The 26,606-nt window shown below is 41.4% G+C and overlaps 1 protein-coding gene across 1 annotated transcript in view; it reads right to left on the reverse strand.

The window, feature by feature from the left end:
• The window catches only part of TMEM200A (transmembrane protein 200A), a 63,311-nt gene extending 45,684 nt beyond the window's left edge, over positions 1-17,627 (reverse strand). Inside the window, exon 1 of the mRNA XM_010988649.3 lies at positions 17,191-17,627. The gene's annotated coding sequence lies outside the window, so the exon portion shown is untranslated. The remainder of the gene's footprint in view (positions 1-17,190) is intronic.
• Positions 17,628-26,606: the final 8,979 nt, after the last annotated feature.

Genomic DNA, 26,606 nt, shown 5'->3' on the forward strand with positions numbered 1-26,606 from the left:
TGTAGAACAGATAAACAAGATTATACTGTATAGCACAGGGAAATATATATAAGATCTTGTGGTAGCTCACAGCAAAAAAGAATGCGACAATGATATGTATGTTCGTGTATAACTGAAAAATTGTGCTCTACACTGGAAATCGACACAACATTGTAAAATGAGTATAACTCAAAAAAAAAAAAAAAAAAAAAAAAAAAGACTTGCCCGTCCAGGCACCTGATGAACCCCTCCAAGCTGCTCTCCTAATTCAACTGAATTCAACAATTCAACAACTAAAGAGAGGGGTGTTAAACACAGCAGAACACCACACCTGGCCTTAAGGAGCTCACACCATTCATCAAGTGAGAAGGTCTGCTTCTGGTCTGGAGTCCCTCGGGGGCCAGAGCGGTGTCTTAAGGTGCCTGGCCACAGAAAAATGACTTAACAGAGGAAGCTTAATAGCAGAAGGTTAGTAGATTCAGAATCAGAAACGTCCCTGCTTAGTGCATCTACACTGCCCCTGCCCCAAGAAAATGGAGAGAAAAGCTTCCTAGGGAGGAGATACTTCATTTTTTTTTATTGAAGTACAGTTTATTTACAATATTATATTAGTTTCAGGTGTACAGTATAGTGATGCAGTATTTTTACAGATTACACTCCGTTAAAAGTTATTGCAAGATAATGCCTACAATTCCCTGTGCTATGCAATACATGCTGATTGCTGATCTATTTTATACATAGTAGTTTGTATCTCTTAATCTCCTACCCTTAATTCTTGTGAGGCTGCAGGCTTTCTTCAGACTCCTGCCCATTGGTCTCCAAAAATCGAGTGCTCAAGCCTAGAGTTGAAGGCGTTCTATTTTTTGGTAACATTGCCAGTGGTAACAGCACTAATGGAAAACAATAACTCCCTTCCACTCTCTAACCATCTCTTTTTGTTGTCCTCAGGGAGATGTTAGGTCCATTTTTACTACTCACACCTTTGGGTCTGGAATAGAGAGAGAAGGTAGACAAGTCACTCTCTGAGCATCAGGCTTAACTGCTGGCATGAACAAAGCACCTCCAAGGTGCTGGGAAGTGCAACCAACGTTCCCAAGAGAGGCAGGGAAGACTCCACAGAAGAGGTGAAATCAAGGTGGATCTAGAAGAATGAAAAGTGCCTCCCCACAAAGAAAGGATTTCTGCTTAGGCAACAGGCAGAGATGACAGCTGTTTCACACAGAGCATGTGTGCAAAACAAGGGCATGGTGGTGGGAGTCAGTGGAGAGAGGGGACCGCACTGGGCAGTGTCCACTCTGCCAGATCCTCTACTTACATGATCTTTTATAACCCAATGCCCTTCCAAGGAGGTCATGCTGTCCCACGCTAAGGACAGTGAACTAGGGCTCAGCAAGATTAAACAGTTTGACCAAGATCACATAGCTCTTAGGGAGTAAAGCTCAAATTCTCCAGTGATTTTCATATCCTCCCTGGCAAGGGGACACTTTTTGCAAACAAAATCTCACTTAAATCATAAACAGCTCAGATAATCAAAGTTGACTACAGATTTTAAAAAGCATCTTTGAAGGGGAGACACTTTTGCTAGGCAGACAGATGGCAAGGACTCTGGAATGAATGGAAGAGAGAGTGCAGATCAAAGATGGAATCCCACTCAGAGATGGTCCAGGCAGATCAGGTAGCCAGCCTTTCAAAAGTTAACGTTTTATGAGCAATTCTTCAAATCTCACTGGCTAAACTATAGAATTAAAGGATAAAAACCAAATAAACCTTTCTGATGACTACATTTAAATTTTAAAATGGCACTCTGAGTCTTTCCACTAACTACTTTTTATATGTGCACCTCAACAGAAAGAAAAAAAAAGGCTGTCTCCCACTCTGCAGGGATAATATCATGCTTTCATGTGTGTCTGACATATCATGAGGCAGTCTAGGGACTGTCACTCAATGTACTCCAGTTGTACAGAAAAACGACTGACATTCTAAGAGCTTTGTACTTGGAGGAAAGTTAGTGGAATCCCCAGCACAGTGACCCAGGGCTGATGGTTAGCTTTCACTCAACTTCTTCAGCTGACATAATTATCCAAGGGGAAGTCAACTTCCACAGATACTTACAGGAGTCCTGTCTGAACGGCAAACAAGCCCCACTCCTCTGCTCAGGGGTTACCTTCAGTGTTGGTTGACCCAAAGGCACAGATTTGGAAAATATACTTTTTTTTTTTTTTGGTTGGAGGCAAGTAAGATGATAGATCATCAAACACAGCAAGCAGTATCTGGCACAACTTCTTAGGACACACTGCCGTGAAGGTCTCATATAACTGATGGACACTTCTGCTAGCACAGATAACACCAGTGGTAAGTTCAGTTCTAAGCATTCAAGTAAGAAGAGAAAGGTGCCAAAGGAGGTTTGGAGGCTTCTCATTGACACAGGGGACCCTGAGCAGCACGGGGTAAAATCCCAAAGGACTCAAAGTCCAGGAGAGTTTTTATTTTGTACTTTTCAGTCATAACTTAAGAAAGTACTATGGACATTATAAGCACTATTAAATGCTCTGATAATTTCGTATTATAAATAAGGGTGTTCCTGAATCGTAAATCATCTTTGAATATGATGAAAAATATAAAAAATGAAAAGACTATATTAGAAGATTAGAGAAAATGTAAATGTAATCACCTCTAATTTGACAGTGTTCACACAAGGATGATTTTCAATTTTCGCACATTATTTTCATGTACTACTGGTGACTCTCCACTGTGTCTTTCCCTGTAGGAAAATAGGAGCAAAGCTGTGATGCTCCCTCTGGGTCCACTGTCACATGCAGAACGGGCTAAGCGAAGCTCCCAAGCGGAGAGGCTAAAGGCAACCTCAAATAACAGGCGTCTTTTCAATTTTAATGAGCTAAAATGCATTTGTAATAAGACCCAGGGTAATCCTCTGAGTCTTCTGCTAGCGATCCAAGTAACTCTCTTTTAATTTATATACTTTCCTTATAGTATCCTAGAAAAGAAAGTAGCTTAAACTGCTGCTTGCAGGTTTTAAGACATCTATCACATAGATAACATATGACCTGGTAATGCTTTAAAATAAAGTTATAAAATGAATGTCTTAGGGAATATAATGTACAACATAGTGACCATTGTTAATAATACTATATTGTCTATTTGAAAGTTGCTGAGAGTAGATTTAAAAATTCTCATCACAAGAAAAAAAATCTGTAACTATGGGTGTTGATGGATGTTTACTAGATTTATTGTGGTGAGCATTTCACAGTATATACATATATTAAATCATTATGTTGTACACCTGAAACTAATATATGCCAACTATATCTCAATTTTAAAAAAGTATACATACAAATGCTTTAAAAAATTCAAAGACCTACTAAATTGGAAAGCAGTGGTGGAACTGATAGTAGGAATGATTAATAATTAGCATCATAATGAAACTGATCTTCAGGTGTGCTATTCTATCATTATTTTATTGTGAAGACATGACTCGTGCATTCATTCTGTTCTAATTTAGCAGCAACAACCATGACATGGAATGCAAAAAAAGATTTTCAGTAATTTCTATTCCCATTTCACCCAGAAGTTTGTAGGCTTAAACTACATCAAGGTTGCACTGGTAGGTTAAATTGGAGAAAGAAATTGAACCCGAATCCTCAGAAAGGGCTCAGGAAGAAGCCTGTGCAAAGCTTTCTTGGTAATATCATGTACCTTTCATCAATGACATCACACCCCTGGGCAGAGGGAGGGCGGGAGGTGCTGCTGGTCAGCAGGTCTCCTGCCATCACAGCTCCAAGGCTGCTACTTCTCCATATGCTTCTCTAACCACCCTTAAATGTGGAAATCAGCAAAGCATGTTCCTAAGTCACACTCTTTGTTCAGTCTCTGTTCTCTCCTTGGCTTTATTACCAATTACGGGTAAGGAGTCTCAAATTCATGTCTCCATTCTAAATTTCTCATCTGAGCTCCACACCCATCTGTCCAAACATCTACTTGCCCTTTCCCCTGGGAAATCTCACAAGTGACTCAAATGTAGCATGTCCAAAACTGAACTCATGAACGGAATTTGTAGGAAAAGTCTTCCTCACCTTTGTGAATGCTACCACCATCCATGCTAAAATCTTGAAGATTCTGGACCACAATTTCCCACGTGCTGTCAGTTACCAATGTCTGCGGATGCCACCTTCCAAACCTTGACTCTTGACTCTGCCCATTTCTATTGAACATCACTGCCACCACCCGATAGATGGCCCTGTTATCTGTTCCTTTATGCATTCTTGCTTCATCCAACCCCTTCACCACGAAACTACCATATGATGTCTAAATGCAAATCAGTTCATGTCATTCCTCTCTTTTTCAAAGCCTGCTCTTTGGATCAAGTACCAAACCCTTACCATTTCCCTCATGGCACTGCATGACGGCCCTGGCCCAGTTTCCCACGTTCCTCTCTCACCATTTCTCCCCTGCTCACTTTGATCCACTAGCAGATTTCTTTCTGTTCCTCAAAACAACCCAACTCCTTCCTGCCTCAACCCTCCTCTTTTGGTTTTTCTCTCTAGCAAGTATCTGCTCCACTCAAGCTCCTCCAGTATCTGGTCCCACCTTACAAGACATTTTCCAGGGGAGCCTTCACTAGACCCTCTGATTCATGACCTTCTCTCCCAGCAGCCTATGTGTCTTCTTGGCATGAATCACACTTATTATTTATGATGTAATTTTGTTGCCCACTGCTACCAGAGTATAAACTCCCTGTCCACCCTGTTCACAGCTTTCCCCCAGAATCACACACAGTCAGTACTCAGAACATAGCATTTGCTCCATGAATATCTGTTGGCCAAATGAATGCTGGTATTTAAGGAGATTTTTCTGGGCATGCTCCAAGTCATTGACCCTGACAGTCCACTCACTGAGTATTCCCTTCTGAGACTAGTCATGACCATGAGGACTGGGCCCAGGAAAGCCCCTACTATAAATTAGGATTCTAGCAGGTGATTCCTGTGCTACTCGGAGTAAAGTCCAAAGTTTCCTCGTGGCCCCAGGGCCCTCCAAGAGCCCTGCTTTGTTTCAATCACACTGGCCTCTTTGCTATTCAAACATTCCAAGCCAACCCCCACCTCCCCTGCTGCCTCCTCCGGCTTTTGTACTCCTGTTCTTTGCCTGGCACTCTCCTCCCCTGACACTCTAATGACGTCTTCCCTGCCTTCATTCAGGTCTCCCCTCAAGTATCAGACTGATCACTGGGGTCTTCCCTGACTAGGCTACACTACCCTCCATCCCAGCACTCTGTCGCTGAGCTGTTTCATTCTTCTGATTATTTGTCACAACAAATTATACCTGTATTGTCTGTCTCCTCCAACTGGAATGTAGGAATCATAAGGAGAGGAACTCCCGTTTTGTTTCCTGTTACATATCCTGTGCTTAAATTAGAATAAGTATTCAGAAAATATTTAACGAAAGAATGAATAAAGCAATGAATGAGTGATGCTCTACTAGCAATTAGGAAGGCAGCAGTCAACAACCTGCCAATCTAAAGCTGCAGGAGTATATGAAGGTCGGGAGGAGTGGTGCCCATGAGGACTTGGAGGCGAGCTTAGGTCACTAGACCCCAAGGCAAATGAGCCAAGGGGAGGGTTCCTGGGGCAGCAGGTAGGGTTGTATTGGGCAGAGGGAGGGCAGGAGGTGTTGCTGGTCAGCAGGTCTCCTGCCAAAGGAGCAGTGAGTCTCTCTGGCAGATGGGGAATCCCCAGGGTAACAGCAGCAGAAATGAGAATCAGGGCGCAGGTGGCTTTGTTACCTAATGATGGATGGCACACGCTGCCTTTTTCATCTTTGTCTTATTTTTGTAATCTGGCTTTTAAAAACCATTTAACCGAATTCCAAATTGAAGGTGTCTGTGGAATAATCCACAGTTTTACTCATTACCATCTCCATTCCCCAAGCTTAGACTCAGGGAGACTCAAAGATCATCTTTTAAAACACTCGCCCTTGCTCTAGGTACTCAAAGTCTTACCAGATTGCTCTCTGGGCTGTGAGTTCCTTGCAAAAAGCCTGTTAAGTCCCAGCACTGACCACAGTGGATGGCACTTGGCATGCTCTCCATAAACGTCTGATGACTCAGTATTTTGAACTTGATCTCCCGGAAGACACTGAGCTGACCATTAGTTAACAAATATCACTATTTATATGCTATTATCATCTATATTCCACTATGCAGGTGTTGGCAGAAGAGTTTTGAACAGAAGTTAGTTCAAGGATTGGGAGACTCAAAATAAACAAGGAATTTCCACATATGTCAAAGTGTGATAAAACCAACTGAGGTTAATGAAATCTTTATCTAACATGTAGACTTTCCAGAGATTTCCACCTATACTGGGAAGGGGAAAAAGTATATAAAGAAGATGATTATAGCTAAGCATTATATTTTATTTTCAATATTTCAATTTTTAATGTTGAATATAATTGAAAATTATTATTAACATTCAGAGTACAGTTAACTTTTTATCTAAATTCTTTCTAGAGAAGTAATTTGGTCTTTTCATAAAAATATTGTGATTAAATGTAATTTTTTTCATTTATTTATTTTTAATTGAAGTACAGTTGATTTACATGTGTTAGTTTCAGGTGTACAGCAAAGTGATTTGGTTTTATATATATATTCTTTTTCAGATTCTTTTCCATTATAAGTTATTACAATGATGCAATTTTTATATCCAAGATATTTTACTGACAGTATAGAAGATACAATATAATTAATTTAGCAAACATTTAGTGAATGTGTATAATACACAAATCACTATGCTAGGCACAATTTAAAAAACATAAGCTTCACATAAAAAACTCCTTTCTCAGTGGACAGGTTAAGCTATTTATGTTCTAAGGAGAGAACTATATTTATATTAATATTAAGTACTGGTATTTATATTAAAAACCCTTTGAAGGTGGATATACTGTATCTGGGATGTCTGCAGCCACATAATGATGTAGGGCACATCATGGGCAGGACTAACAGGGAGTTTCTAACGTGAACATTGCTTTTGTTCCCAATACCATCATCACAGGGAGGTACTGCTTAGCATTCTTAAACTTAGCTCTTATTTTTAATAAATGACCTAAACATCATGCTCCAAAAGAAACACCTTCTAATGGCTTCTCAGTGGTCTGAGAATAAAGCCTAACTCCCCATCCCAATACACAAGGTTGGTCTTAGCTCAAAGGTCTCAAAGACAGAGGTCTTTCCTGACCCTCGGATCTACAAAAGCCTGGGAATGCTATTACATCAGATTCCTCACTTTCTCTTCAGAGCACTTTCTACTTTCTAAAACCGACTTGTCTTCCTCATTTAGAATGTCCACTTCACCACACTATCCTATCCCCAGCCACCAGCACATAACATTTATTGAATCAATCTTACTAATTAATGTACTTCCGCAAGCTTGAGTTTACTACTTTATGCATGGGATAAGAACTTTCACATGTCTCATCAGAGAGCAAATAACAGATGTATATAGGTTGTGCTTTCCTACGTGGTTTTCTACATTTTCACAGGATAAGATGTGCCTCACATTTGATAAAATAGGTCATAAATATAATTCAACAGTGATTACTGAGTGAATTTCACTAAATAATAATTTAGTGAACAAATGAATGAAAATCATTTTGCTCAATGATTTGCTCAGTAGAGAGCCACAAATAAAATGGAGTCATAACACTCTCATAATATTCTCCTCCAACTCTTAGAAGAAAACCAAAAGTATTTTTATTTTAGTTGTGAATTATATCTGCAGCAAAATAGCAGTTGTGGAGAAATGGAAACTGGCACACAAAAACCACCTCAAATTAACTGCTATGGTAAGTTCAACAGTTCCCTGTAGTCTCAAGCAATGTTTCTGGCCAATAAAACACCCTGCAGAGGTTTGAGTAAGCTCCAAGCTCCTCCTTCTTATGGAGTAAGTCAAGGTTTATCACTATGAAAACCAGACACCATGATGTGGTTGGCTTTTCTTGGGGAAAGGGAGTAAAAAGAGAAGTTTCAACATTCAGGATCTTTGTTTGGCTTGTTTTTGGAGAATCAGTGACTAAGAGAGCAGAGGTCCTCTGGTTGGTGGGGAACTGCTCAGGTGTTCACATCCCACTCATCCGACCTCATGTTCTACCCACCAGCTCCCGCATCACCTGCCCAGAGCACAGCCACGAACAAAACAGACACAGGCCTACGCTCCCTGGGTTACAGACCCTTCCAACAGGGTAGGGGCCATAAGCACAACAGTTTCAAACATTTCACTATCCCAGGACTGCAAGGACCTGGCCACCAGCTACAGAGGTGGGACCGGCAGAAGATTTGCTCTGAAAAGTGGGGCTCTTGTATCACCTTCATTCACAGGTTCTCCACATCAGTCTAGAGAGTGCCCTGGCACCACGTGTCTACCCTTGGCTTTAAAAAATCATTCACAAGCTAATTTTCTCTCTGTCATCATGGGCCCTGATCCGCATATTCAGGACCACTGTGTGAATACATTTTTTAAATGGACTGGTTCATCGGGATATTTTACCAATCTCCATTCTAAAAGAGAGGTCATGGTAATAAAGAAACAAAATCAGCAGTTGGCATAACTCTTACTTATTTTGAAACAGTAGTTTTTTCTCATTTAAGAAAGAAATAAATGAGGGGGGAGGGTATAGCTCAGTGGTAGAGCATATGTTTAGCATGCACGAGGTCCTGGGTTCAATCCCCAGTTCCTCTATTAAAAAAAAAAAAAAAGGAAAGGAAAGGAAGGAAGGAAGGAAGAAAGGAAGAAAGGAAGAAAGGAAGAAAGAAAGAAAGAAAGACCCCTAGTACAAGTACTGTGAGGGGGTATTTCGTGCGCTGTCAATCACAGGTTCACCTCTTCTGAAAATCAGTTTGGCATTAAGTACCAAAAGTCTTAAAACATTCATACTCTTTGACCCAGGAATTACCCTTCCATGAATCTTGCTTAAAGAAGTAATGTGAACTATGAACGAAGATTTCATCAAAATATTATTTATAATACCAGCCATTTGGAAACAGCCTAAAGGTCCAATTTTAAGGGAATAGTTAATAAGTTATGGTAAATCATATTATCAAATATTTACAACATTAATAAAGCTTGCCAAAAAGCTGGAAAATATTTAGGACATAAGGTTAAGCAAACAGAGCAGCCTGTAATTTTATTAACTATGGAAAAATTCATTAAATATAAAGGGGGAGAAAATGCTAAAATGTGAAGGGTGCTTTCGGGTCATGGGATTATAGGCAAATTTTCTCCCTGATTTTTTTATATTTAATGTATTTTCCAAAGTTTTCATTGGAAATATGTATTGCTTTTATGATTGGAAATAATAACAACCCTTCAGAAATGCTAAGTAACTCTACCGTGTCACAAATTCTTGCACACGTATGTTCTGATACTTGCACTGAGCTGATCTGATATATGGTTTGCCAAGTGAGCCAAAAATTTGTGCCTCTCCTTTGCCAAAATCAGCTTAGAGAGAGGGTTGAGATTCTTTGGATTCATACTGCATTTCAGCCCAAAGATGCTGATTCTCAAGCTGAAAATATGCCTTAGCAGCTGCCAACCTATCAGCACCTCTGTTTGCCAAAAAGCCTGGCCCTTCTCAGCATCACTTTTACCCGAGGAGCCTCTCTTATTATTCTTCAGCTATATTCCTAACTCTACCAGCTTTAATCCAAAGCATCATAATCACTGATTTACTTGTGGTTCTCTCATTAGATTGAGATTCTTGAGATTCTTGTCATTCTGACAACTCCAGAATCCAACGTGGTACCTGGTAAACAGTGGGCATTTAATAAGTGTTAAATAAATTTTTACAGGATAGGAAGAAAATCACCTCAATAACCCCCAAGAGAAGTATTCACTAACAAGATCCTATTGTAATGGAAGTCTCGGTTGGTGCCTGAAATCAGATGCACTTTGGAATATACTTTCCAGTTCATGAAAGAGCACGGTAGACCTGACATCTGGGAGCTGGCCCTAGTATTCTCCCGTTGGATGGAAACGATTTCACAGAGCATCAACACCAGGAAAAGCCACTCCGTGATCGCGATGGATCAGGTGGGAAACAAGCCCACTATGTAATCAAATCTGAACACAAACAAAGACGTGAACATCATCCACCAACACAATGACCGATATTCCCCTAATCTGGCTGATGAGCTTTTGCTGCTTCTCTGCCAATCACAGTGCTAGCCTCTCTAGTCTTGCTCCTTCTAGATAAGATTTATTAAGATACAAAATCATAGGATTATCCCTGCTTTATTGCAGAGCAAAGTCCTGCTTCTTTAAACCCTCTTTCAAATCATTTACAAGCCCAAATCCCATAATCACTCATAATCACTCATTTCTAACACCCTTTCTCTATGACACCACATGTCTCTCTACAACATACATTCTCCCTCACTGTAACTAATAGCAAACCTACCCTGTTCAACTACGAGTCATTTTCCCGTGGTCTCTGGCTGGAGGACATTGACGTTCTTAGCCATCCTACCTGGAATCCCTTCTTCTCTTCTCTTCTCTCTGCACATATAAACGCATCAGAGCTCACCTCCTCCTGGAAGCCTCCTCTAATCAGCCTTCCAGGTTTCAGATGGTTCCATTCCTTTTAGTTTCTAGAAAACTTTGTTCAACTGCTACCACTAAGTTTGTACTTCACAATACTAGCTAGCACTGTGATCTTGATTACTGTCTGAAAGATCCTGCCAACTCTACAATCATATTACTCTACCATATTGCTTTAAAAGTTTATGCATGGCTGTTTTACCCCCCCCCCCCAAATAGGCTATGAATTCTCTCAAATATGTCCCAAATACTTCTTTTCATTTACCTTCTCATTCCCCTTTCTCTTATCACATGTATACACAGTCCACTGCAGACAGCAAACAGCTACATCCAGTCATAAAGCCACGCAGAGACAAACCTGACCTTGCATTTGCTGGGCAATGACGTGCTATCACTCATATGCTATTAGTAAACAGTTTCATTCAGAGTATCTTCAAGTACAGGCATTAATCACAGGAATGCGTTCCATGTACCTGCTACATTCGGTATGTGCCAGTGCTCTTCCTTGCTCTCTAAACTCTCTCTCTCTCTTTCTCTCTTCTCTCTCTGAATCTATCTCTCATGTATTGAATTTCAGGGCAAAGCACCTGTATGTACAAAGGTAACTTCAGGCCATTGCAGCTGGCGGAGATCTCTTCTCTTTAACTGGAATCAGTGACTAAAATTAAGCCCTCCAAACACCTAACTTGCCTACATTTCTATCCTGCATAATGATAGCGATCCTGCACTGAGGGGAGAATCCCACCAGATTACTACGTTCTGCCAAAACCAAATATTCAAACGTCTAAACATTCACTCACGATCTCCCTTCACAACCCTCTGCCCCCTCTGACTTCTCATTTTTATGGTCCAGACTTGAAATTGACCTTGGCCCATCAGGACCAGGACGACTCCCTGAAGATCCAGGATGAAGTCTAGATTCAGAGAGGCCTTGGTTTCCATGACAGCTCCTTCATCTTCCAGTCTGGCTCCAAGAGCTCAGGCAAGTAATTTAACCTCTCTAAGCCTTCATTTCCTGCCCCCCCCCCCAAAAAAGCCATAATAAATCTCTTCCCTGGACTCTAATGAAGATTTGGTGAGATTATGTACCTAAGGCATGTGGTAGACACTTTTTTCCCCTACTGGTGCCTGACGACTAACAGAACTCTGTCTCCCTTTAAGGAGCCGCCATTCCATGTCTTATTGATTTACCCCACGCAGGATATTTAAAGCAGGGCAGATGGTAGAGTTCCTGTTCTCAGATCAACAGTCAAGCTCTAGTTGTTCTATTGATCTGCCCACCTGTTCAACTTCCTGATGCTGCTCCCTCCCACTTTCCTTGCTATACCCAAACCCCAGCCCAAGAATCTACCCGTGTGCTACTCTCACTGTGGCACGCTTGTCCAGTTTGCTCTGCACCTGCACCCTGATAGCCTCTATTTCATCCCCTCTGACCTGGACTTCTGGGATCCCAGTTGCCTACTGGAAGGCCCACTTGGGGGCCCATCCTTTAATTTGGCCTGATATCCTGGATTCAGACCTTGATCTTGAGAGGTAGTGTTGAGTAGTTCAAGCACAGGGCTTTTGTTTCAGGTTGTCAGGGTTTGAATCCCAGGTCTACTACTCAATGACCACATAACCTTGAGCAAGTTATTTACCTCCCTAACTTTCAGTTTTCTCACCTTAGAGGGCTTTTATGAAATTTCAATAATATAATGAACGTAATGCATGTAACATGGGACGTGGCATTACTTTTATAAATGTCAGTGCTAAAAATTAAGGTTTTGCCCCAAGGACATGTGGTGGCCACAGGCTTCCTTTCTACACAGTCTAGTTGCTGTGAAACTACTCACAACACACAGCCATTCCACCTACTGGTCCAGCCTGTCTTCCTGGTCTGGCCCCTCCTGATCTGTTTCATCCTACCGATGATTCCGTCAACACAGATGTTCCTTCATCCTCACCAGGCCTTCATAATGTTGCTCACACATGCCAATATTCTAACTGGGGACCTATCACTTTGTGCCTCCTAAGTGATAACCCTAATCCGTGCTCACTGCCTCCCCTCTGCCCGTTTCCCACAAGCTCAGTGAATGTGTATAAACAATACACATGTTCATCTGTATTCAACACTTTACTTCCCAGTTAAAGCTATCACTGTGACACTGGTGTAAGGCCCAATGTAGGGGTCTCCAATCTCATAATCTATGGATGACCAGGGCTTTTGCAAATAAAATCCCTAGGCTGGAGATAAAGCACAAAGGTATTTGCTAAAAGTACATGGACATGGATAAATGGGGGGGGGGGTTCTCATTCAAAAATATTCTGGGTCCTCTTAGAGAAGTCTAGATATAGAGGGAATTAGCTCATCACCTGGTTTTGCCTTAGTTGGGAAGAGAGACCCACTTCTGGAATTTGCATGGTCTTGGGCGCCTGAGTTGCTTCTATGTGCAAACTACACATCGTTGTGCAGGGGGCTGTCTCGAAAAAGGAGGGAGCACTTCTCCTCAGTAACAGACACACTGTTTTTGATTGGCATCATCATCAGCTTGAGAGAGCCATACGATCTTGACAGAACTGTCAATCATGGGGCCCCTACCAGTCTCCTCTTCCCCACCCCACCACCAGCCCCACACACATCCAGGGCTGGGCACGAGATCCAGTCCGTGACTATCACAGCAGCACTCTCTGCTGGACATGGAGATGGATTCAGTGACCACCACAGCAGGGCCAATTAGAGCCCTGTCAGGAGATTTTTATAAATGGGATGTGGAAGAGACAAGACTTCTCTTTCCTTTGGATCAAAAGCCCAGGAGTGCAGGCTGGGAACTACCAACAATCACCCTTTCTCAGCACATGAAAAGGGGCCTCAGAATGAAGCTGACTCAGAAAAGAAGCTGAGAAATGGGGAGAGAGAAAGAAAGAACCCTTACCAAAGTCAGGTGAGGCTGTGGGTTCCAGCCACGACTGAAGCAAAGGCTACCTTTGGACTTTCCAGGCACAGGAGACAATAAATCTTCTTTCTTAGATTAATTTAGTTAAATGTAGGTTCCTCACGGGTATAATCAAGTGAATCCTGACTAACTCCTTTCCACAGGAATACAAGGTGGGGTGGTGGGCGGGGAAAGGACTACGGTCCCCTTAGTGCACTAATGCTTGGGGCAGAGTGACAAGGACACAGCAGGAAGGAGTGTACAGACCCACATTTTCATGCTTTGCTCACATTCCCATGAATTTTATGTGATTTCACCTCTGGTGACAAAGTTTCTGAAGAACAACTTGCTACTGGAACATATCTCATTAATTAACAGTACAATGGCCCAAGAATCCCCACCTTTATATGAGAATTTCCTTTTTCCAATTGCACTCAAAGCCTTTGGAAGACTCTTATCAATGACTCTTAATGATCAAATCCCAGAATTCCTGGGGGGATGGGGAGGGAGGTGAGATGAGGAGAAAGCCCAGAACAGGAGTAATCAAACTGAAGATTAACCATCAAATTGCACAGCATTTCTGATTTTGATCTCACAACTGGAGATTCTTATCCTCTCGAATGTAACCTAAATTTTTACTCAGAAATTTGAAACTCCACTAAAATCTTATGCCACCCTTCTCTCTCTCTCCCATTTACACAGGGTTTCCAAAGTGCATTCTGGCTTCTCCTATCTCTATGGACCCTGCAGAAAGGCAATGGAGCGTCCTGGTGCAAACGTGCTTTGCTGTATTAGTCCTGATTCCATCACCTTTCTGCTCAAATAACCTCTTGGGGTTGTTACGAAAATCAATTGCCATCACTTGTGAAAATGCATCAAAACCATCAAGTACTAAGTGAACGTTGCTATTCATTATTTTATTATATATTGTGAACTCATATAATCAATGAAGGGCCAGATGCTCCAGGTCAGATCTCCTTGACCTCCTATTATCATGGTCATTACTCTTCCCCTACGTCCGACATCACCTCCAGCCTATCTTCCTCCAACCCAAACTCAACTAACCAAACCACCATCACCGCCACTGCATCCTGATTTCTCCCTCTCCTTAAGTCCTCTAGGGCTCATCAGGCAGCATTTTAAAAAGAAGATGGAAAGATCACAGTCCAAAGTCCTTGGTCTGTCAATGAAGGCAGAGAGACTCAGAAAAGCCTAGAAATCAGTGTGTCCTAGAATCAGTGTCTCAGCCAGGATAACAACTTGGGTTTTCCAGCTCCCCATCCAGTCCTCTTAGCAATCCACCATCGTGCTCCCCAGGGTGAACCAGTCCCCTGATGCTCAAGGACCACTCCAGGTGCTCAGTGATCTAAGGCACATTTTCCAGTCCCCTCCCTGCTAGCCTGTACTCTCCCATAGGAGAGGCTACTTTGCCATCCATCAGCAAGCAAGACACCACAACAAGGGTTCACTCATGTTTTCTGAATGCTTGGACACATATCCAACCTCAGCAGAAAAAACATGCCTTAGGTCCTGAAATGAATACACTTGATAAAACTGCAAATCATACATTCTTTAATACAATGAAAGGTCCATCTCACTGCAGATTTGTTTTTTTCCCATCTCTACACAAGTTCTTTTTCCAATTGTGTTTTGCTTGACAGAGACTTCCCATGCTGTCTCCTCTTTAGGGAGAATAATACTAAATGAAATTTATTTTAAAACTGCCTCCTCTTTTAGACTCTACATTCTATTTGATAAGTAATAAGCACTGCTATGAAGACTTATTTTATCTTCTACTCATGTTGTTTAAGAAATCTAAAAAGTGACATCTGCTTTCATTTTTGTTCTTATCTATTTTCCTAAGTTAAAATGATTGCTTTTCCTTTATACTGAGAATCATTCTGGGAACGAGAGAACTTAAACAAACTGTTCAGATTCACACCCCCCTTTATGTCATTAGTTACCTTTCTCTGCCTCATGAGCTGTTGTCAAAATTCTGAAATTACAAAAGTCTATGTATAGTAATCTAACTCTCAGAACATTCAAGAGCTTCACTAGTAATTCCTCCAAGTTGAAATAAGAAGTGCAGCCATCGTTCTTTACAAAGCGCTTTCCTGAAGAACCCCTTCTGACTGCGAGTGCCTTTGGGATACTCCATGTATTTCCCAGCACCTGACTCAGAAGCAACAGGTAAAATCTCCCTTTGCCAACCGCCTGGAAATTGCATACAGAGGCTTCCCACACAACTCTCTTCCACTGAAGGCTTCCCCAGCCTAGGATACAAAGCTAATTATAACCAGGGTTACAAATTATAGCTAAATCATCTCACAATTATGAGCTCTCTAGTAGGACTTCGTTAGAGAAAATCACTCCTAACACTTCAATGTATATATTCTAAGAGTAAAAAAAGAAAAAAAAAACTTACCACATTAAATTGCTAAAGCATTTAACTATAGTTTCTACTTAAAAGAAACATCATTTTCTGTTTAGAAGAATGCCTATTCATCACTTAGGCTGTTTGAAAAGCATGAAACTAAAGCAGATGCTTCTGCATGGGTGAAAAGTAGAGGGAAAATAAAGTAAGGTTTGAGAAGTTTCAATATTTATCCTACTTTTCACAAAATGGTAATATATTCTAGTATCAGTAGCCAAATAAACGGAAGTCATTTTATAAGTGTTTCCATAATGCAAGACATGACAAGCCAGCAAAGTAAGTAGCTTTCATAGGAGTTGGTAATATTTATTCATAAAGCTCTACAGAAAGTGTATCTCAGAACTTGGTTTGACAGCAAAACCTACAGAGTTCGATATTCTTACTGACAAATAAGAATAGTTGTCGATTCTTGAAATGTTTTCTGCATACACAGTTGTCCACAACTACTTCTGAAGGTCTTCAGAAAAAAAAAGCAAGCAAGCTAAGGTAAGACACTTCAGTCCAACAACTTAGTCCAACACCAGACCAAGGTGGCACTAGGACTTTCAATTACTAAATTACTTATTTGTGAAGCTTCTGACTTTCTGGCGTTACCAATGGCTGGTAATGAACAATGAATTGTTTTTATTACAAATATCACTTACGAACACAAACACATACTTCTCAATCGAAATCAAGCGGCAGTAAATACCGCAGAGAGCCTGTACCTACACAAGGTGAGACGTTGGCCTGGGCAATTAATTACAGCGAAAGAATGATTAATGGAGCAAATCCTGCAAATCCTCAGCCCTTTCTCTTAAGGACAGACTACGTAGGGAGAAGAGTAGTGCCGTATTTGGCAAATAATTGCTTCGCCTCTCCATTTTGCTATGTAGACACTACCACAGACAGATATTGCCTTAGAAAACCCTGACCACACTTTGCTCTTGCCAAGGACTACTATAAATTAACGCCGTGGACATCTTTACAGAGAATGCTGACTCTCTGGAACGGAGACAAAGGAGGGTGTAGCTTAGTGAAACCCTGCCAGGCGCTCCAAGGCTCTGGCTTCTCCAAGGCTGCCCCGCACCGCTTATCCTGGGCTCCCGGGACCGGGGAGATGTCAGGCTTGGTTTATTTCCCAAACTTCAGGAGACAGTTTTTACCCCAACTCTGGGGGCTGAAGCGGGGCGGAGAGGTGGTGGTGAAGCAGCGCCCCGTTTCGGCTGCATCCACTGCCCACCCACCTCCCCACCCTCGGCAGCACCCTTTCCTTCCCCCTCACCTGTCCTGAGCGCGGTGCCTCTGGGGTCCAGTCTCCTCTCGCGGCTCTCACTCCCGGAGCTGGTGAGACGTCGGGCGCCTCCGGAGCCGAGCGCAGGAGGCGGCAGGGTCGGGGGCGTCAGCAGGAATCTCCGCAGCCACCGGCAGCCGCGGTCTCCCTCCCCATCCCGGCGGGGCTCGGGCAGCGGACGCGGCGCGGCCACAGCCGGCGGATGAGTCAGGCGAGGGGGCGGGCGGCGAGGAGCGCGAGCCGGCGGCTGGGGGCGCGGGCGACTGCCTCTGGGCTGGGGGCGCACCGCTGCCTGTGCCCGCCGTGGGTCGTGGGGTCGCCGGCCGCAGCCATAGGGCGCACGGAGTCCGCGCGCTCCTGCCCTCGGATATCACCCGGCGCTGTGCGCCAGGCAGGAGACGGACTCACAGCTCAGTCGCCGCCACCGCCGCCGCACAAGAAAAGACAAAGGGGACCCGGAGCAGGGAGGGGAAAAGTTTTCTGCTGGGCTTCAGACTGATCCCCACCAAACCTCACGCCCGAAGCGCAGAAGAGGCGGCTGGGGGCGGGGTGCAGGGGGCGGGGCGGGCTTCCAGGAGATTCACCACGCTCTCGCGACCCGAGTGCGCGCCAATCTCCAGCCGCCCACGACCCTTGGGAACTCCCGGGGCCTTGCCGCCCTCGCTCTCGCCTCCCGCTTCGTCCTCAAGGATGTGGACAAGATCCAGTCCTCCCCTTGCAGGAACCCCCGACCCCATGACCCGTGCCCCAGCTGCAGAGTTGCACTTCCAGAGCAGGGACCACCGCAGACAAAACCTATCTCTGGGAACAAAAATAGCCGCTTTCAGGAGCTTTTCTCCAGGCTGGAAGGCCAGAGGGTGGAAACGGACACACCCACCCGTAGGGCGCGCCTCTCGCTGAGTTAGAACCCCGGGCCCCAGAGCCAGGGCCCCGCCAGCCCCCGTAGCAGTCGGGAGGCCTGGCTGATTCCCAGTTTTACAGGAGCAGGCGCTGCAGGACCCTCACTCCACGCCCCTCGGACTCTTTCTTATCAGACACCGCCTGGGCGGGTCGGGGTCCCCCTGGCGGGCTGGGCTGGCGCTGCCCGAGCGGAGCCAAATCCGGCCCCGAGCGGACACTGCGAACGTCCGTAGTCTTCACCGCCTGGAGCGTCCACCCGATTAGCTGTGGGTCTAGCCCGGAAAGGGGCTCTGGGAGAGCAGCTCCGGACGAGGGTCATGGGCAGAGCGGACGAGGACTAACCGGATCGTTGAGGGCTTCAATGAGCAGTGCTGAGGTTCCACTCCAAACACCACAGCCTAGGAGGGGTGTAGATTAACCCGGCTTGCCCCTTGCTCCCATGAATGGGGACTGCCCTATTCATAGAGTAAAACCGTATTGTAGTTACCTCCTCTCCGGCAGAGACAGAACTGATGATTGCATGTGTGAAGGTCATCTCAGTAAAGTTTTATGTAAAACTCTGGATTATCAAATATTCCAACCACCACCCTGGCATGTACAGAACACACCAGCCCCCAGCGCTGGGAGTTGGGTGTAACTGTGTGTCTCCTGAATGTATTTGAGGTGATGACTAGAAATGTGACGTTTTAGTGCAGTGTATTTGTGTCTTTCATTATGCAATCTGTTGGTCTTGTTTTCAAGAAAAGCTTGTTTCTGGAGGTGGAAAATGTAAGGAGAGCGAAAGAGAGAACAGAATCCCATGCAAAACTTTAACAGGAAAAAATAAACTTGGAAATCAGATACAACACTGAGGAGAAACTGCTGTTGAAATGGATTTCTTTGGTACAATCTTCTTGTCTTGACTAGAAGAATTTGGAGATTTGACACTTTCAGTAGAAATTTCACAAAATTGTTAAAAAAAAATCTAAAAACTAAAGGGGTTGGAAGTTGGAAGGGGTGGAGAAATGAGTCACCCCTATAAACCATCTGTGATTTTGTTTTTACCCCCACCCCTCCACATCTATACTCTTGAGCCCACAGCCACCTGCTCAGCTCTCTTAGGTGTTCTTACACATTTATCCAGGCACCCGATCAAAGGGGTGTGATTCCATGGGGCCTTTTTTCTAGTTGTAGCTTCTACATTTTATAAAGAAATATCCTGAAGCCACATTTTTCTGAAAAGCTCCAGAGAGAGAATATTCCTGGTTATATGCACTGGCTGGTAAGGTCCACAGAGATCGCTAAACATGACATCCTAAGGCAAGTAGTGACACATTTAAAATGGTCATCTAATCATTATACACATTGAAGGACTGAGCCTCCCTCAAAGAGGGACTGATGAGGACCATGAAAGAAGGAATAAGCACATTCTTTTGGACCCAGATATTGATGATTCATTTCTGAACTTAGATTTCAGTGATTCAACCAAAAAATAAGAAGCAGAAAAATGGACTCCTTACATAGCCTTATGATCACCCAAAGGGAATTATTTACATTTCTTTTTATCTTCTTTTTAAAATAATGACCATTAATCTCAGAAAAGGCAGGGGTGAAATATCCTATAAACAGAGGATTATCTCACTTTAGTAGACCAAGCAGCTCACAAGATATTAGTTATAAATTCTTCCCTGGCACTGAGTGCTCAAGACAAGCTCAGGTAAATTATTTAATCTCTGCTAATGGCCAGTATGTCTCCATCTGGAAAGACTGTGGTGAAAATACTTTGTCAGTAATGGATTTTGAATTTAGCTCCATGTCCTTTTTTGAAGTAATGGATGGAACTTCTCACCATCAAGCTGCATTGCACTTCACACATAATATTTTTTGCAGTGTCCTTCTGTGATGTGTAAATTTCCACTGGAACAAGCTCATCTTATAAGAGTGCATAGAGGGAAGAGAACATTCCCTGTAATTCAAGCTTAACTATATGCTGACAGAGGGACTTTGAACCTCATTTCTTCCATCCCTTAAGTAGGAACAAAATACCTATCTCAAAGTGTTTTTACACAAATTAAATGAAATAATACATATAAGATTCTTTCCACCTGTGACACAGATCTTCAACATATATTTAGTTAAACACACATACACACCAAACTTATTTTAATGCTATTAACACAGTTAAAAAAAAAAAAAAAACTCTTTCTCTGGAATCTAACAATTAACTTTGAGAAAAACAGTGTTGCCATCCACTGGGTTTACATCTATAAAGTACCAAGAGTGAACAGTGTTGTTTTTCCTATTTCAGGGTTCTTCACTTTTAAAAAGTATCATTGTAAACCCAATGCATGCCAACACATTTTTAATAAATTAATTTTGAAAACATACATTGGAATAAAAAGGAGTAAATACTCTTAAGTAGATCATGAAGCAAGGCTAAAGGAACGCCTATTAGAAAGTTTATGTGGGATTATACTCATTTTCTTTTGTCATAAAGTTGGCCCATATCATCTTCAGACCTCAGAAAACAGAAAAAAAAAAATCCTCAACTAGAAAATAAAAATATCTTCAATGGAAAACAAATGAAATTCTTTGCCAGACTCTTATCTGAACTACTTTGCTCCAGCAGTGAAATAAATTGGTAATGTTAAAACCCCTGAGGAATCTTTGCTGGCACCCATAGTTGCTGTTTCAAAGAAAGGGATAAAGAAGGACAAAGTCAAAGAAAATGATCTATATGATTTTATCCTTAACATATGGAGTTAGGTGGAAGGAATCCAGGAGAAAGAAAAAGGTAGCAGATATACATTTAAAAATAAAAATTTAAAGTCATTTTTATTTCAATGTGATTTTGACCTCCATTTTTCCATATTTTTAATTTTTTCTCTCTTATTATGTGCAATTTACTAATAGTTGAGTAGATTTAGCAGCAGAAAGATGTTGATAATTTCTGTTCATTGAATGTGCAAGTTAGAGTACCACCCTCCTCAAACAGGTATTTTATAACGTTGAGGTGATAATATTAGTTAAATATTTTATGAAATCTGTGTTGACCTCCCTGTTTGATAATAAGTCTGATTAGCTTCTTTTTACCTGAGGAGCACTGGCAGCATACATTTTAAAAATGCAAAAATGGGCATTTTTCTCCCCAGTTCTTTCCCCTGGACAGATTTTACACCTATATAAAGGGAAGGATCACCACATAGCTGCTGGCAATCCAAGAAGTACTTTTAAAATATATTCTATTTTGTTACAAGAATCTACCCACAGAAGATAGATATTTGACTGAAATGATAAAGAAAAGGAAGTGGTGGCTCACCTGTGCCACTGTCCATGGTACTGAACCAGCCACAGGTCATGAACACTTGGCTACTCAGAGTGTGGTCCGAGGATCCACAACGATGCCATCACTGGGCAGCTGTTAGAATAGCAGGAGCTCAGGTCCCAGCCCAAACCTATTGAGTCGTACTCTGCAAGTACTAACATCCTCAAGTGATTTGTCTGCTTTTGAAATTCTGAAAAGTGTTGTACTAGGACACAGTTCACATTGCCTTATGAGTTCCCTGGAGCTCTGCTTATCTCAGCCTTCATTACAGTCCCCTCTAGAAGCACACCCCGAATTCTGCTCTTTTAGCTACATTTTATTTGGTAATGGCAGTGTGATGTTACCCAGAGAGCATAACCTTTGAGTCAAACAACTAGGTTAAAATGTCAACTTGTACTGACCATTGTGAGCTTCATTGTCCTCATTCATAAAGTGTCGATAATTGTAGTATGTCCTTATAATGCTGTTTTAAGGATTCAATGATAATAAAATCATATTTTAAAAAATACTTAGCCTGGTAAACAGCAGATTTTCAAAACATCTTTCACCCAGTGTGTGAGTGCTACATCCTCTACCAAGAAGAGATGCCCTCTTAGCATAACACTTCCTAGGCACGGTGACATTTATTGTAAAACAGTTTAATCTCCAACTTCTTTTCAATCAAATCAACACCACAAACATATTAAATTAGTTAATAAAATGAAACTTTAAAACCTACCAAATCTTTCAGTTTAGTGTTCCTCCGCCCATAATTATGAGCTGGAATAAAGATAAGGTCTTTGTTGACAATTACAATAGATCTGTTTTCATTAAATTAGAACAAGATGACTTGGCATTTTGAATTCAAAAGTGTTTACAAATATCTGAATGCCTTAATTATACCACCAACAGAAATCTGTACATCACACAGCTGATTTTGTAAACAGTAATCATTTACACTTATGTATAGACTTTAATTAAGCCATAATGTTGGTAAAATAGAATGCAGTTTAAGCTGTGCTATTTAGAAGCCCTGGGAATACCCTTTCACACATTTGTTTTAGAACACGAAGAAATGTTGACATATTTATTTTTCAGAAGTAACGTCAAACGTGATCATCAGTTCTATTACAATAGTCATTTAATGAGTTTTGACACTTGGGATCGTTGCTCATTGGGCTACTACTGATCTGAAAATACTTGTTTCTATAAGGGAATGAGATATAAAGAACTTAAGCAAGTCAAATCTTCTCTTAGGCACTACATTTGATTTTTTGAATTGCTGGAAAACAGCCTTGGAATTCCTTTCAGTGCTCTCATTTTTTAATTTATGAACACAATATAAGTTCCTATCTCAGGATCATATAACTAGAGAGTGGTAGGACTAAGAGTAGAGTGCAAGTCTTCCTATTCTTATTCAGTGCCTATTCAACACTTATAAAACATGGCTACTGATAGGCTGCTTTAAAGTCCCTAGGTGACTGAGAGATTTCCCTGGAAGTAGATAAACTTCCCCAGCTTTACCATGCCTCCACAACCCAAGAAACCATCCTTATGATAAAATAAGTAGAGCTTCAGTTTCAGATTGTTCATGTATTAATTCAGAAAGCACATAATGTATTGAACATTATATTCAGTTAGGGTCCTATAAAAATGATTCAGAGCCCTTTTCTTCATATTTGTGGCCTGGTATGTTTGGCACTTTCTTAAGCATATAATTTAAGTGTGAAAAGTACCCTAATCAGGGTACAAAATAGTGATACAAAGTAAGGGTCATCAGAAGTCCTTTGGGAAGCTGTAGTTCAAAGGAGATTTCAAAGACATGGAGATACAAGATCTTGGTCTTAAAAGACAAGGAGGCTTCAAAAGGTAGAGAAAGGGGATCAGAATTCAAAGAGGAAGAACTGTGAATACAGTTTACATAGGGGAAAACAGTGTGGTTCATTCAGAGGTGTGTCAGTAAAGCCAGTATGGCTGGGGTATGGCCAGAGCTATAAAAAGAATTTTGGAGAGATAGGCAGGGACCAGCTCACAAAGGGCCTTGCATTCCAGGTTAAGGAGTTTAAGTTCTATCCTGGAGAAATCAAGTAACATGAAAATGTCCCTTTGGTAGCAGTGGTAGAGTTTGAATGGAAGGGATGGGTGACTCAGAAGAAAGCAGGCAAAAATGTTCGATTTTTTAACAGCCCAGGTAAGGGAAGATGATGGACTGAATTAAGACTTTGGGAATAGGGATAAATTGGAGAAATTCAGAAAGTAAATGTCTTTACAGTTCCTAGCACTGGTATTCAATGGGCAGAGCAATGGATTGGCTTTTCTATTCATACTACTTCTGCTAAATAGGAAATGAAAACTAAGGGTTCATTGGCTATTTCCAACACAATGCTATGTCCTCAAAAACTTCTAATCCATTCAAAAGTTAAAATATAGATATATATGAAAGCAATGGATTGCAGTATTGTCCATAGAAACAAAAATATCATAGCGAAACTTCATATACTTACTATGAGGTAGGCACTATTCTGAGCATTTTATACAATTTTTTGGAGTGCTATTTTTTTCCATTTTATAGCTGAGATAACTGAAAACTAGGGAGGTTAAGTAACTTACATAGGTTGGTAAATGGAGGAACTGGGCTTGAGAGCCCATGCAGTCTGATGTCAGAGTCTAAGCCCAAGGACTATGTTAGCCATCTCTCAGTGAAAACTGGAAATCACTCCTGTGCTTATCACTAGTTAAGTTATGATATGTTCATACAATAGAATATCATGCAGCATTAAACAGAAAGATCTATATCCAGTGATATGGTAGATGTCAAAGAGACACCTTTAAGTGAGAAAAGAAGTTGTTGAACATCTTGAATAGTGTGATCCCATCTTTGCTAAAACGTATGTGTATGTGTGTTAGTGTGTGTGTGTGTTGATGTGTGTTTTGTGTAAGGCATGGACGGAAACATATCAAAATATTAGCAGGGGCTACAAGTAGGGAATAAAATTAGAGTGAGAGGATTCTTCTAGTTTTTATTTTATACAATTTTGTTCTTTTAAATTGTTTTATAGTGACATTATATTGCTTTTATAATGAACATTCAAAAAATGACAATAGCACCTATTAAGACCTTTCTCTCCTCTGTAACTGTGGACCTAGCAACAGGATGGATCTTACTTAAAAATGACAGATTTAAGAAGGTCACCTTCATATTTTCAGAGCTTGTCTCCAAACCTGACATATATAAGCAACAAGAAATTTAAAAACCAGATTTCACGTTATAGTTCATCAGCTAAAATATAAAATTTCTGGGATCCTTACTGAGATATGCAAATTGAACTGAAAGCTTCCTGCACTTTCACTGTATGTAAAAGAAAGTCCCAAGAAGACTTCTGCAAATGCGATCAATCTGCAGCTTCACTGTGTTTTCCTTCTTTTGTATGTAGGAAAGTAATTTACTTCAAAATGTGGGAAAAGGCAAAGTAATGGTTGCCTGATTTTTTTTTTATATCCTTCTAACAAGGGCATTATCTGCTTACATTCTTCTGCCTCTATGGGAGAATGCAACTTTTTGCTATAGTATATTTGATTAGCAACCATCAAATGATTAAAAAAAAAAGGAAAGTGATACTTATTGCTTTTAGAGAAATTAATCCTATTAACTAGGCTTATACCTAATTTAGCATTTCTTTTCCTACTGAGAAGATGAATCCCCATGCTTCAAGTGTTTGTCGAATCAGCTCTTTTGTCTTTCTGTAAGCTTCCTCATTAATTACTTAAACAGAAGTCGACATGTGCCAACAATATAATTGAGACCGGCGCTTTCACAAAGTTTACCAAATATAATCATGAACAATGCTCTTTTACAGTGTGTTTTATAACGTTTATAATGTGCCAGAAGGTTTTCCTTCACAGATTTATTAATTACCCAATAGAGAATTTGAAATGACTTTTTTAACCTCAAGAGAGAGGATACATACTGGAATGTCAGAGCTCAAAGAGTCTAACCTGCCCAGATTCTGACACCTAATAAATGTCAAGCTAGAACGAGAACACGGGTTTCTTGTCTTGTTGCTCAATATCTTTCTGTGCAAAAATACTCTCTTCTGGAAAATGACTGAAGTGAGAATACAAGTGGTTTGCCAGGGGCGACTATGAATGAAGAGGTTAACGATGGACAACCTACTGGATCAGCAATTTTGAAGGCATGATTGAAGGAAGATTTTAAAAATTAAAATGAAGAGATGATTTATGAGAGAATTTTACAAATCACATGGCCTTTTAAAGACAAAACAATTTATCAGAGAAATTCAGCTTTCCCATCTGTTGATTTAACCTATGCTCCAAGTTCACGGCACAGTAGTTATAAAGGTAGAAATCTGCTTTCCTCAGCAAAAGGGATATTTTGATAAAAGTGTTTGTGAATCACTTGCAGAAGGAGAAGCAAAGTAACACTGAGATGAGTCAGTCAGATCTGAGAAATATGAATTAATTACTGAATAGTTTAGTGTCTGATTCTCCTCTTATTTTTTTCCTTATACATCCCACAGATGAGTGACTCTTCTACAGGAAGGGAAACTACTAGTTCTAGAAAAGAATAAAGGATTGAAGGTAAAGTACATTTTGATGGACTCCACCTTAGGCAAAAAAGAAGAAAGTCAAGAAGGCTATTGAGGCCTCTGTTACCATCTATGGGAAGGTCAGAAGTTATAAAATTGTGGTAACAACTATTTATTCCTTTATTCAACACACTTTTCATGAGTTCCTACTACTATGTGCCAGGCCAACTGTCCCGGCTCTTAATAACTTGGATCCCAGAGATGCAGAAAATCATTACCTACAGAATAAAAGCATGAGGCAGTGATAAGTGCTATGAAGAAAATCAAGTAGGGAAACAGGCTAGAGAGTGATCCTGGGCTGGGTATGTGCTTTTAGACAGAGGCAACAGGAAAGTCCTCTCTTGGAGGGGATGTTTGAGCAGAATATCTGAATGGGACAAGGCTGGGTCTGGCAAATATCTCCAGCAAGGGCAGACCAGGCTGAGGGAACAGCAAATGCAGAAAGACTCTGAGGGAGAACGTTCTGGGCATGTTTGGGGGCCAAGAAGAAGGCCAGTATGTTGACGCAAATGAGGGTGAGTGGTAAGAGGTTGAAGAGGAGGAGGAGTCAAGGTCCCACTCTTCTGGGCCTTGTAGGAGTCAAGCATCAATTCCACGTTTGATAGGAAACCAGTGAA

This window comes from Camelus dromedarius, chromosome 6 (genome assembly GCF_036321535.1).
Source record: "Camelus dromedarius isolate mCamDro1 chromosome 6, mCamDro1.pat, whole genome shotgun sequence".
Classification (NCBI taxonomy): domain Eukaryota; kingdom Metazoa; phylum Chordata; class Mammalia; order Artiodactyla; family Camelidae; genus Camelus; species Camelus dromedarius.